Source organism: Tachypleus tridentatus, chromosome 12 (assembly GCF_004210375.1).
Source record: "Tachypleus tridentatus isolate NWPU-2018 chromosome 12, ASM421037v1, whole genome shotgun sequence".
Classification (NCBI taxonomy): Eukaryota; Metazoa; Arthropoda; class Merostomata; order Xiphosura; family Limulidae; genus Tachypleus; species Tachypleus tridentatus.
The window spans coordinates 127,736,365-127,751,467 of NC_134836.1; positions in this window are offsets into that span (position 1 = coordinate 127,736,365).

Below are 15,103 nucleotides of genomic sequence, written 5' to 3' on the forward strand. Positions count from 1 at the left end.
GCCAACATTATAACAATAAACAGTGAATGTAAGCACTAAATCATAAGCCAACATTATAACAATAAACAGTGAATGTAAGCACTAAATCATAAGCCAACATTATGACAATAAACAGTGAATGTAAGCACTAAATCATAAGCCAACATTATGACAATAAACAGTGAATGTAAGCACTAAATCATAAGCCAACATTATGACAATAAACAGTGAATGTAAGCACTAAATCATAAGCCAACAATATGACAATAAACAGTGAATGTAAGCACTAAATCATAAGCCAACATTATGACAATAAACAGTGAATGTAAGCACTAAATCATAAGCCAACATTATGACAATAAACAGTGAATGTAAGCACTAAATCATAAGCCAACATTATGACAATAAACAGTGAATGTAAGCACTAAATCATAAGCCAACATTATGACAATAAACAGTGAATGTAAGCACTAAATCATAAGCCAACATTATGACAATAAACAGTGAATGTAAGCACTAAATCATAAGCCAACATTATAACAATAAACAGTGAATGTAAGCACTAAATCATAAGCCAACATTATGACAATAAACAGTGAATGTAAGCACTAAATCATAAGCCAACATTATGACAATAAACAGTGAATGTAAGCACTAAATCATAAGCCAACATTATGACAATAAACAGTGAATGTAAGCACTAAATCATAAGCCAACATTATGACAATAAACAGTGAATGTAAGCACTAAATCATAAGCCAACAATATAACAATAAACAGTGAATGTAAGCACTAAATCATAAGCCAACATTATGACAATAAACAGTGAATGTAAGCACTAAATCATAAGCCAACATTATAACAATAAACAGTGAATGTAAGCACTAAATCATAAGCCAACATTATGACAATAAACAGTGAATGTAAGCACTAAATCATAAGCCAACATTATGACAATAAACAGTGAATGTAAGCACTAAATCATAAGCCAACATTATGACAATAAACAGTGAATGTAAGCACTAAATCATAAGCCAACATTATGACAATAAACAGTGAATGTAAGCACTAAATCATAAGCCAACATTATGACAATAAACAGTGAATGTAAGCACTAAATCATAAGCCAACATTATGACAATAAACAGTGAATGTAAGCACTAAATCATAAGCCAACATTATGACAATAAACAGTGAATGTAAGCACTAAATCATAAGCCAACATTATGACAATAAACAGTGAATGTAAGCACTAAATCATAAGCCAACATTATGACAATAAACAGTGAATGTAAGCACTAAATCATAAGCCAACATTATGACAATAAACAGTGAATGTAAGCACTAAATCATAAGCCAACATTATGACAATAAACAGTGAATGTAAGCACTAAATCATAAGCCAACATTATAACAATAAACAGTGAATGTAAGCACTAAATCATAAGCCAACATTATGACAATAAACAGTGAATGTAAGCACTAAATCATAAGCCAACATTATGACAATAAACAGTGAATGTAAGCACTAAATCATAAGCCAACATTATGACAATAAACAGTGAATGTAAGCACTAAATCATAAGCCAACATTATGACAATAAACAGTGAATGTAAGCACTAAATCATAAGCCAACATTATAACAATAAACAGTGAATGTAAGCACTAAATCATAAGCCAACATTATGACAATAAACAGTGAATGTAAGCACTAAATCATAAGCCAACATTATGACAATAAACAGTGAATGTAAGCACTAAATCATAAGCCAACATTATGACAATAAACAGTGAATGTAAGCACTAAATCATAAGCCAACATTATGACAATAAACAGTGAATGTAAGCACTAAATCATAAGCCAACAATTATGACAATAAACAGTGAATGTAAGCACTAAATCATAAGCCAACAATATAACAATAAACAGTGAATGTAAGCACTAAATCATAAGCCAACATTATGACAATAAACAGTGAATGTAAGCACTAAATCATAAGCCAACATTATGACAATAAACAGTGAATGTAAGCACTAAATCATAAGCCAACATTATGACAATAAACAGTGAATGTAAGCACTAAATCATAAGCCAACATTATGACAATAAACAGTGAATGTAAGCACTAAATCATAAGCCAACATTATGACAATAAACAGTGAATGTAAGCACTAAATCATAAGCCAACATTATGACAATAAACAGTGAATGTAAGCACTAAATCATAAGCCAACATTATGACAATAAACAGTGAATGTAAGCACTAAATCATAAGCCAACATATGACAATAAACAGTGAATGTAAGCACTAAATCATAAGCCAACAATATAACAATAAACAGTGAATGTAAGCACTAAATCATAAGCCAACATTATGACAATAAACAGTGAATGTAAGCACTAAATCATAAGCCAACATTATGACAATAAACAGTGAATGTAAGCACTAAATCATAAGCCAACAATATAACAATAAACAGTGAATGTAAGCACTAAATCATAAGCCAACATTATGACAATAAACAGTGAATGTAAGCACTAAATCATAAGCCAACATTATAACAATAAACAGTGCATGTAAGCACTAAATCATAAGCCAACATTATGACAATAAACAGTGAATGTAAGCACTAAATCATAAGCCAACATTATGACAATAAACAGTGAATGTAAGCACTAAATCATAAGCCAACATTATGACAATAAACAGTGAATGTAAGCACTAAATCATAAGCCAACATTATGACAATAAACAGTGAATGTAAGCACTAAATCATAAGCCAACATTATGACAATAAACAGTGAATGTAAGCACTAAATCATAAGCCAACATTATGACAATAAACAGTGAATGTAAGCACTAAATCATAAGCCAACATTATAACAATAAACAGTGAATGTAAGCACTAAATCATAAGCCAACATTATGACAATAAACAGTGAATGTAAGCACTAAATCATAAGCCAACATTATGACAATAAACAGTGAATGTAAGCACTAAATCATAAGCCAACATTATGACAATAAACAGTGAATGTAAGCACTAAATCATAAGCCAACATTATGACAATAAACAGTGAATGTAAGCACTAAATCATAAGCCAACATTATGACAATAAACAGTGAATGTAAGCACTAAATCATAAGCCAACAATATAACAATAAACAGTGAATGTAAGCACTAAATCATAAGCCAACATTATGACAATAAACAGTGAATGTAAGCACTAAATCATAAGCCAACAATATAACAATAAACAGTGAATGTAAGCACTAAATCATAAGCCAACATTATGACAATAAACAGTGAATGTAAGCACTAAATCATAAGCCAACATTATGACAATAAACAGTGCATGTAAGCACTAAATCATAAGCCAACATTATGGCAATAAACAGTGAATGTAAGCACTAAATCATAAGCCAACAATATAACAATAAACAGTGAATGTAAGCACTAAATCATAAGCCAACATTATGACAATAAACAGTGAATGTAAGCACTAAATCATAAGCCAACATTATGACAATAAACAGTGAATGTAAGCACTAAATCATAAGCCAACATTATGACAATAAACAGTGAATGTAAGCACTAAATCATAAGCCAACAATATGACAATAAACAGTGAATGTAAGCACTAAATCATAAGCCAACATTATGACAATAAACAGTGAATGTAAGCACTAAATCATGAGCCAACTATATGACAATGAACAGTGAATGCAAGCACTAAATCATAAGCCAACATTATGACAATAAATAGTGAATGTAAGCACTAAATCATAAGCCAACATATGACAATAAACAGAGAATGTAAGCACTAAATCATGAGCCAACAATATGACAATAAACAGTGAATGTAAGCACTAAATCATAAGCCAACAATATAACAATAAACAGTGAATGTAAGCACTAAATCATAAGCCAACTATATAACAATAAACAGTGAATGTAAGCACTAAATCATAAGCCAACATATGACAATAAACAGTGAATGTAAGCACTAAATCATGAGCCAACAATATAACGATAAAGAGTGCATGTAAGCACTAAATCATAATCCAACATTATGACAATAAACAGTGAAATCATAATCCAACATTATGACAATAATCAGTGCATGTAAGCACTAAATCATAAGCCAACATTATGACAATAAACAGTGAATGTAAGCACTAAATCATAAGCCAACATTATGACAATAAATGAATGTAAGCAGTAAATCATGAGCCAACTATATGAAAATAAACAGTGAATGTAAGCACTAAATCATAAGCCAACAATATAACAATAAACAGTGAATGGAAGCAGTAAATCATGAGCCCTATTATGACAATAAACAGTGAATGTAAGCATTAAATCATAAGCCAACATTATACAATAAACAGTGCATGTAAGCACTAAATCATAAGCCAACAATATAACAATAAACAGTGCATGTAAGCACTAAATCATAAGCCAACAATATAACAATAAACAGTGAATGTAAGCACTAAATCATAAGCCAACATTATGACAATAAACAGTGAATGTAAGCACTAAATCATAAGCCAACATTATGACAATAAACAGTGAATGTAAGCACTAAATCATAAGCCAACATTATGACAATAAACAGTGAATGTAAGCACTAAATCATAAGCCAACAATATAACAATAAACAGTGAATGTAAGCACTAAATCATAAGCCAACATTATGACAATAAACAGTGAATGTAAGCACTAAATCATAAGCCAACATTATGACAATAAACAGTGAATGTAAGCACTAAATCATAAGCCAACATTATGACAATAAACAGTGAATGTAAGCACTAACTCATAAGCCAACAATATGACAATAAACAGTGAATGTAAGCACTAAATCATAAGCCAACAATATAACAATAAACAGTGAATGTAAGCACTAAATCATAAGCCAACATTATGACAATAAACAGTGAATGTAAGCACTAAATCATAAGCCAACATTATGACAATAAACAGTGAATGTAAGCACTAAATCATAAGCCAACATTATGACAATAAACAGTGAATGTAAGCACTAAATCATAAGCCAACATTATGACAATAAACAGTGAATGTAAGCACTAAATCATAAGCCAACATTATGACAATAAACAGTGAATGTAAGCACTAAATCATAAGCCAACATTATGACAATAAACAGTGAATGTAAGCACTAAATCATAAGCCAACAATATAACAATAAACAGTGAATGTAAGCACTAAATCATAAGCCAACATTATGACAATAAACAGTGAATGTAAGCACTAAATCATAAGCCAACATTATGACAATAAACAGTGAATGTAAGCACTAAATCATAAGCCAACATTATGACAATAAACAGTGAATGTAAGCACTAAATCATAAGCCAACAATATGACAATAAACAGTGAATGTAAGCACTAAATCATAAGCCAACATTATGACAATAAACAGTGAATGTAAGCACTAAATCATAAGCCAACAATATAACAATAAACAGTGAATGTAAGCACTAAATCATAAGCCAACATTATGACAATAAACAGTGAATGTAAGCACTAAATCATAAGCCAACATTATGACAATAAACAGTGAATGTAAGCACTAAATCATAAGCCAACATTATGACAATAAACAGTGAATGTAAGCACTAAATCATAAGCCAACATTATGACAATAAACAGTGAATGTAAGCACTAAATCATAAGCCAACATTATGACAATAAACAGTGAATGTAAGCACTAAATCATAAGCCAACATTATGACAATAAACAGTGAATGTAAGCACTAAATCATAAGCCAACATTATGACAATAAACAGTGAATGTAAGCACTAAATCATAAGCCAACATATATAACAATAAACAGTGAATGTAAGCACTAAATCATAAGCCAACATTATAACAATAAACAGTGAATGTAAGCACTAAATCATAAGCCAACATTATGACAATAAACAGTGAATGTAAGCACTAAATCATAAGCCAACATTATGACAATAAACAGTGAATGTAAGCACTAAATCATAAGCCAACATTATGACAATAAACAGTGAATGTAAGCACTAAATCATAAGCCAACATTATGACAATAAACAGTGAATGTAAGCACTAAATCATAAGCCAACATATATGACAATAAACAGTGAATGTAAGCACTAAATCATAAGCCAACAATATAACAATAAACAGTGAATGTAAGCACTAAATCATAAGCCAACATTATGACAATAAACAGTGAATGTAAGCACTAAATCATAAGCCAACATTTTGACAATAAACAGTGAATGTAAGCACTAAATCATAAGCCAACAATATAACAATAAACAGTGAATGTAAGCACTAAATCATAAGCCAACAATATGACAATAAACAGTGAATGTAAGCACTAAATCATAAGCCAACAATATAACAATAAACAGTGAATGTAAGCACTAAATCATAAGCCAACATTATAACAATAAACAGTGAATGTAAGCACTAAATCATAAGCGAACTATATAACAATAAACAGTGAATGTAAGCACTAAATCATAAGCCAACATTATGACAATAAACAGTGAATGTAAGCACTAAATCATAAGCCAACATTATAACAATAAACAGTGAATGTAAGCACTAAATCATAAGCCAACATTATGACAATAAACAGTGAATGTAAGCACTAAATCATAAGCCAACATTATGACAATAAACAGTGAATGTAAGCACTAAATCATAAGCCAACATTATGACAATAAACAGTGAATGTAAGCACTAAATCATAAGCCAACATTATGACAATAAACAGTGAATGTAAGCACTAAATCATAAGCCAACATTATGACAATAAACAGTGAATGTAAGCACTAAATCATAAGCCAACATTATAACAATAAACAGTGAATGTAAGCACTAAATCATAAGCCAACATTATGACAATAAACAGTGAATGTAAGCACTAAATCATAAGCCAACATTATGACAATAAACAGTGAATGTAAGCACTAAATCATAAGCCAACATTATGACAATAAACAGTGAATGTAAGCACTAAATCATAAGCCAACATTATGACAATAAACAGTGAATGTAAGCACTAAATCATAAGCCAACATTATGACAATAAACAGTGAATGTAAGCACTAAATCATAAGCCAACAATATAACAATAAACAGTGAATGTAAGCACTAAATCATAAGCCAACATTATGACAATAAACAGTGAATGTAAGCACTAAATCATAAGCCAACATTATGACAATAAACAGTGAATGTAAGCACTAAATCATAAGCCAACATTATGACAATAAACAGTGAATGTAAGCACTAAATCATAAGCCAACATTATGACAATAAACAGTGAATGTAAGCACTAAATCATGAGCCAACTATATGACAATAAACAGTGAATGTAAGCACTAAATCATAAGCCAACATTATAACAATAAACAGTGAATGTAAGCACTAAATCATAAGCCAACATTATGACAATAAACAGTGAATGTAAGCACTAAATCATAAGCCAACATTATAACAATAAACAGTGAATGTAAGCACTAAATCATAAGCCAACAATATAACAATAAACAGTGAATGTAAGCACTAAATCATAAGCCAACAATATAACAATAAACAGTGAATGTAAGCACTAAATCATAAGCCAACATTATGACAATAAACAGTGAATGTAAGCACTAAATCATAAGCCAACATTATGACAATAAACAGTGAATGTAAGCACTAAATCATAAGCCAACATTATACAATAAACAGTGAATGTAAGCAATAAATCATAAGCCAACAATATAACAATAAACAGTGAATGTAAGCACTAAATCATAAGCCAACAATATGACAATAAACAGTGAATGTAAGCACTAAATCATAAGCCAACATTATGACAATAAACAGTGAATGTAAGCACTAAATCATAAGCCAACATTATGACAATAAACAGTGAATGTAAGCACTAAATCATAAGCCAACAATATGACAATAAACAGTGAATGTAAGCACTAAATCATAAGCCAACAATATAACAATAAACAGTGAATGTAAGCACTAAATCATAAGCCAACATTATGACAATAAACAGTGAATGTAAGCACTAAATCATGAGCCAACTATATGACAATAAACAGTGAATGTAAGCACTAAATCATAAGCCAACATTATGACAATAAACAGTGAATGTAAGCACTAAATCATAAGCCAACATTATGACAATAAACAGTGAATGTAAGCACTAAATCATAAGCCAACATTATGACAATAAACAGTGAATGTAAGCACTAAATCATAAGCCAACATTATGACAATAAACAGTGAATGTAAGCACTAAATCATAAGCCAACAATATGACAATAAACAGTGAATGTAAGCACTAAATCATAAGCCAACATTATGACAATAAACAGTGAATGTAAGCACTAAATCATAAGCCAACATTATGACAATAAACAGTGAATGTAAGCACTAAATCATAAGCCAACATTATGACAATAAACAGTGAATGTAAGCACTAAATCATAAGCCAACATTATGACAATAAACAGTGAATGTAAGCACTAAATCATAAGCCAACATTATGACAATAAACAGTGAATGTAAGCACTAAATCATAAGCCAACATTATGACAATAAACAGTGAATGTAAGCACTAAATCATAAGCCAACAATATGACAATAAACAGTGAATGTAAGCACTAAATCATAAGCCAACATTATGACAATAAACAGTGAATGTAAGCACTAAATCATAAGCCAACATTATGACAATAAACAGTGAATGTAAGCACTAAATCATAAGCCAACATTATGACAATAAACAGTGAATGTAAGCACTAAATCATAAGCCAACATTATGACAATAAACAGTGAATGTAAGCACTAAATCATAAGCCAACATTATGACAATAAACAGTGAATGTAAGCACTAAATCATAAGCCAACATTATGACAATAAACAGTGAATGTAAGCACTAAATCATAAGCCAACAATATGACAATAAACAGTGAATGTAAGCACTAAATCATAAGCCAACATTATGACAATAAACAGTGAATGTAAGCACTAAATCATAAGCCAACATTATGACAATAAACAGTGAATGTAAGCACTAAATCATAAGCCAACATTATGACAATAAACAGTGAATGTAAGCACTAAATCATAAGCCAACAATATAACAATAAACAGTGAATGTAAGCACTAAATCATAAGCCAACATTATGACAATAAACAGTGAATGTAAGCACTAAATCATAAGCCAACATTATGACAATAAACAGTGAATGTAAGCACTAAATCATAAGCCAACATTATGACAATAAACAGTGAATGTAAGCACTAAATCATAAGCCAACATTATGACAATAAACAGTGAATGTAAGCACTAAATCATAAGCCAACATTATGACAATAAACAGTGAATGTAAGCACTAAATCATAAGCCAACATTATGACAATAAACAGTGAATGTAAGCACTAAATCATAAGCCAACATTATGACAATAAACAGTGAATGTAAGCACTAAATCATAAGCCAACTATATAACAATAAACAGTGAATGTAAGCACTAAATCATAAGCCAACATTATAACAATAAACAGTGAATGTAAGCACTAAATCATAAGCCAACATTATGAACAATAAACAGTGAATGTAAGCACTAAATCATAAGCCAACATTATGACAATAAACAGTGAATGTAAGCACTAAATCATAAGCCAACATTATGACAATAAACAGTGAATGTAAGCACTAAATCATAAGCCAACATTATGACAATAAACAGTGAATGTAAGCACTAAATCATGAGCCAACTATATGACAATAAACAGTGAATGTAAGCACTAAATCATAAGCCAACAATATGACAATAAACAGTGAATGTAAGCACTAAATCATAAGCCAACATTATGACAATAAACAGTGAATGTAAGCACTAAATCATAAGCCAACATTATGACAATAAACAGTGAATGTAAGCACTAAATCATAAGCCAACAATATAACAATAAACAGTGAATGTAAGCACTAAATCATAAGCCAACAATATAACAATAAACAGTGAATGTAAGCACTAAATCATAAGCCAACAATATAACAATAAACAGTGAATGTAAGCACTAAATCATAAGCCAACATTATGACAATAAACAGTGAATGTAAGCACTAAATCATAAGCCAACTATATAACAATAAACAGTGAATGTAAGCACTAAATCATAAGCCAACATTATGACAATAAACAGTGAATGTAAGCACTAAATCATAAGCCAACAATATAACAATAAACAGTGAATGTAAGCACTAAATCATAAGCCAACAATATGACAATAAACAGTGAATGTAAGCACTAAATCATAAGCCAACATTATAACAATAAACAGTGAATGTAAGCACTAAATCATAAGCCAACAATATAACAATAAACAGTGAATGTAAGCACTAAATCATAAGCGAACTATATAACAATAAACAGTGAATGTAAGCACTAAATCATAAGCCAACAATATAAAAGTAAACAGTGCATGTAAGCACTAAATCATAAGCCAACATTATGACAATAAACAGTGAATGTAAGCACTAAATCATAAGCCAACATTATGACAATAAACAGTGAATGTAAGCACTAAATCATAAGCCAACATTATGACAATAAACAGTGAATGTAAGCACTAAATCATAAGCCAACATTATGACAATAAACAGTGAATGTAAGCACTAAATCATAAGCCAACATTATGACAATAAACAGTGAATGTAAGCACTAAATCATAAGCCAACATTATGACAATAAACAGTGAATGTAAGCACTAAATCATAAGCCAACATTATGACAATAAACAGTGAATGTAAGCACTAAATCATAAGCCAACATTATGACAATAAACAGTGAATGTAAGCACTAAATCATAAGCCAACTATTTGACAATAAACAGTGAATGTAAGCACTAAATCATAAGCCAACATTATGACAATAAACAGTGAATGTAAGCACTAAATCATAAGCCAACAATATAACAATAAACAGTGAATGTAAGCACTAAATCATAAGCCAACATTATGACAATAAACAGTGAATGTAAGCACTAAATCATAAGCCAACAATATAACAATAAACAGTGAATGTAAGCACTAAATCATAAGCCAACAATATAACAATAAACAGTGAATGTAAGCACTAAATCATAAGCCAACATTATGACAATAAACAGTGAATGTAAGCACTAAATCATGAGCCAACTATATGACAATAAACAGTGAATGTAAGCACTAAATCATAAGCCAACATTATGACAATAAATAGTGAATGTAAGCACTAAATCATAAGCCAACATATGACAATAAACAGAGAATGTAAGCACTAAATCATGAGCCAACATTATGACAATAAACAGTGAATGTAAGCACTAAATCATAAGCCAACAATATAACAATAAACAGTGAATGTAAGCACTAAATCATAAGCCAACATTATGACAATAAACAGTGAATGTAAGCACTAAATCATAAGCCAACATTATGACAATAAACAGTGAATGTAAGCACTAAATCATAAGCCAACATTATGACAATAAACAGTGAATGTAAGCACTAAATCATAAGCCAACAATATAACAATAAACAGTGAATGTAAGCACTAAATCATAAGCCAACAATATAACAATAAACAGTGAATGTAAGCACTAAATCATAAGCCAACATTATGACAATAAACAGTGAATGTAAGCACTAAATCATAAGCCAACATTATGACAATAAACAGTGAATGTAAGCACTAAATCATAAGCCAACATTATGACAATAAACAGTGAATGTAAGCACTAAATCATAAGCCAACATTATGACAATAAACAGTGAATGTAAGCACTAAATCATAAGCCAACATTATGACAATAAACAGTGAATGTAAGCACTAAATCATAAGCCAACATTATGACAATAAACAGTGAATGTAAGCACTAAATCATAAGCCAACATTATGACAATAAACAGTGAATGTAAGCACTAAATCATAAGCCAACAATATAACAATAAACAGTGAATGTAAGCACTAAATCATAAGCCAACAATATAACAATAAACAGTGAATGTAAGCACTAAATCATAAGCCAACAATATAACAATAAACAGTGAATGTAAGCACTAAATCATAAGCCAACATTATGACAATAAACAGTGAATGTAAGCACTAAATCATAAGCCAACATTATGACAATAAACAGTGAATGTAAGCACTAAATCATAAGCCAACATTATGACAATAAACAGTGAATGTAAGCACTAAATCATAAGCCAACATTATGACAATAAACAGTGAATGTAAGCACTAAATCATAAGCCAACATTATGACAATAAACAGTGAATGTAAGCACTAAATCATAAGCCAACATTATGACAATAAACAGTGAATGTAAGCACTAAATCATAAGCCAACATTATGACAATAAACAGTGAATGTAAGCACTAAATCATAAGCCAACAATATAACAATAAACAGTGAATGTAAGCACTAAATCATAAGCCAACATTATGACAATAAACAGTGAATGTAAGCACTAAATCATAAGCCAACATTATGACAATAAACAGTGAATGTAAGCACTAAATCATAAGCCAACTATATAACAAGAAACAGTGAATGTAAGCACTAAATCATAAGCCAACAATATAACAATAAACAGTGAATGTAAGCACTAAATCATAAGCCAACATTATAACAATAAACAGTGAATGTAAGCACTAAATCATAAGCCAACATTATGACAATAAACAGTGAATGTAAGCACTAAATCATAAGCCAACATTATGACAATAAACAGTGAATGTAAGCACTAAATCATAAGCCAACATTATGACAATAAACAGTGAATGTAAGCACTAAATCATAAGCCAACAATATGACAATAAACAGTGAATGTAAGCACTAAATCATAAGCCAACAATATGACAATAAACAGTGAATGTAAGCACTAAATCATAAGCCAACAATATAACAATAAACAGTGAATGTAAGCATTAAATCATAAGCCAACATGAATGTAAGCACTAAATCATAAGCCAACATTATGACAATAAACAGTGAATGTAAGCACTAAATCATAAGCCAACAATATAAGAATAAACAGTGAATGTAAGCACTAAATCATAAGCCAACTATATGACAATAAACAGTGAATGTAAGCACTAAATCATAAGCCAACATTATGACAATAAACAGTGAATGTAAGCACTAAATCATAAGCCAACAATATAGCAATAAACAGTGAATGTAAGCACTAAATCATAAGCCAACAATATAACAATAAACAGTGAATGTAAGCACTAAATCATAAGCCAACATTATAACAATAAACAGTGAATGTAAGCACTAAATCATAAGCCAACATTATAACAATAAACAGTGAATGTAAGCACTAAATCATAAGCCAACATTATGACAATAAACAGTGAATGTAAGCACTAAATCATAAGCCAACATTATAACAATAAACAGTGAATGTAAGCACTAAATCATAAGCCAACAATATAACAATAAACAGTGAATGTAAGCACTAAATCATAAGCCAACAATATAACAATAAACAGTGCATGTAAGCACTAAATCATAAGCCAACAATATAACAATAAACAGTGAATGTATGCACTAAATCATAAGCCAACTATATAACAATAAACAGTGAATGTAAGCACTAAATCATAAGCCAACATTATGACAATAAACAGTGAATGTAAGCACTAAATCATAAGCCAACAATATAACAATAAACAGTGAATGTAAGCACTAAATCATAAGCCAACATTATGACAATAAACAGTGAATGTAAGCACTAAATCATAAGCCAACATTATGACAATAAACAGTGAATGTAAGCACTAAATCATAAGCCAACATTATGACAATAAACAGTGAATGTAAGCACTAAATCATAAGCCAACATTATGACAATAAACAGTGAATGTAAGCACTAAATCATAAGCCAACATTATGACAATAAACAGTGAATGTAAGCACTAAATCATAAGCCAACATTATGACAATAAACAGTGAATGTAAGCACTAAATCATAAGCCAACATTATGACAATAAACAGTGAATGTAAGCACTAAATCATAAGCCAACATTATGACAATAAACAGTGAATGTAAGCACTAAATCATAAGCCAACATTATGACAATAAACAGTGAATGTAAGCACTAAATCATAAGCCAACATTATGACAATAAACAGTGAATGTAAGCACTAAATCATAAGCCAACATTATGACAATAAACAGTGAATGTAAGCACTAAATCATAAGCCAACAATATAACAATAAACAGTGAATGTAAGCACTAAATCATAAGCCAACATTATGACAATAAACAGTGAATGTAAGCACTAAATCATGAGCCAACTATATGACAATGAACAGTGAATGCAAGCACTAAATCATAAGCCAACATTATGACAATAAATAGTGAATGTAAGCACTAAATCATAAGCCAACATATGACAATAAACAGAGAATGTAAGCACTAAATCATAAGCCAACAATATAACAATAAACAGTGAATGTAAGCACTAAATCATAAGCCAACTATATAACAATAAACAGTGAATGTAAGCACTAAATCATAAGCCAACATTATGACAATAAACAGTGAATGTAAGCACTAAATCATAAGCCAACAATATAACAATAAACAGTGAATGTAAGCACTAAATCATAAGCCAACATTATAAACAATAAAAGCAGTAAATCATGAGCCAACATTATGACAATAAACAGTGAATGTAAGCACTAAATCATAAGCCAACATTATGACAATAAACAGTGAATGTAAGCACTAAATCATAAGCCAACATTATGACAATAAACAGTGAATGTAAGCACTAAATCATAAGCCAACATTATGACAATAAACAGTGAATGTAAGCACTAAATCATGAGCCAACTATATGACAATAAACAGTGAATGTAAGCACTAAATCATAAGCCAACAATATAACAATAAACAGTGAATGGAAGCAGTAAATCATGAGCCAACATTATGACAATAAACAGTGAATGTAAGCATTAAATCATAAGCCAACATTATAGCAATAAACAGTGCATGTAAGCACTAAATCATAAGCCAACAATATAAC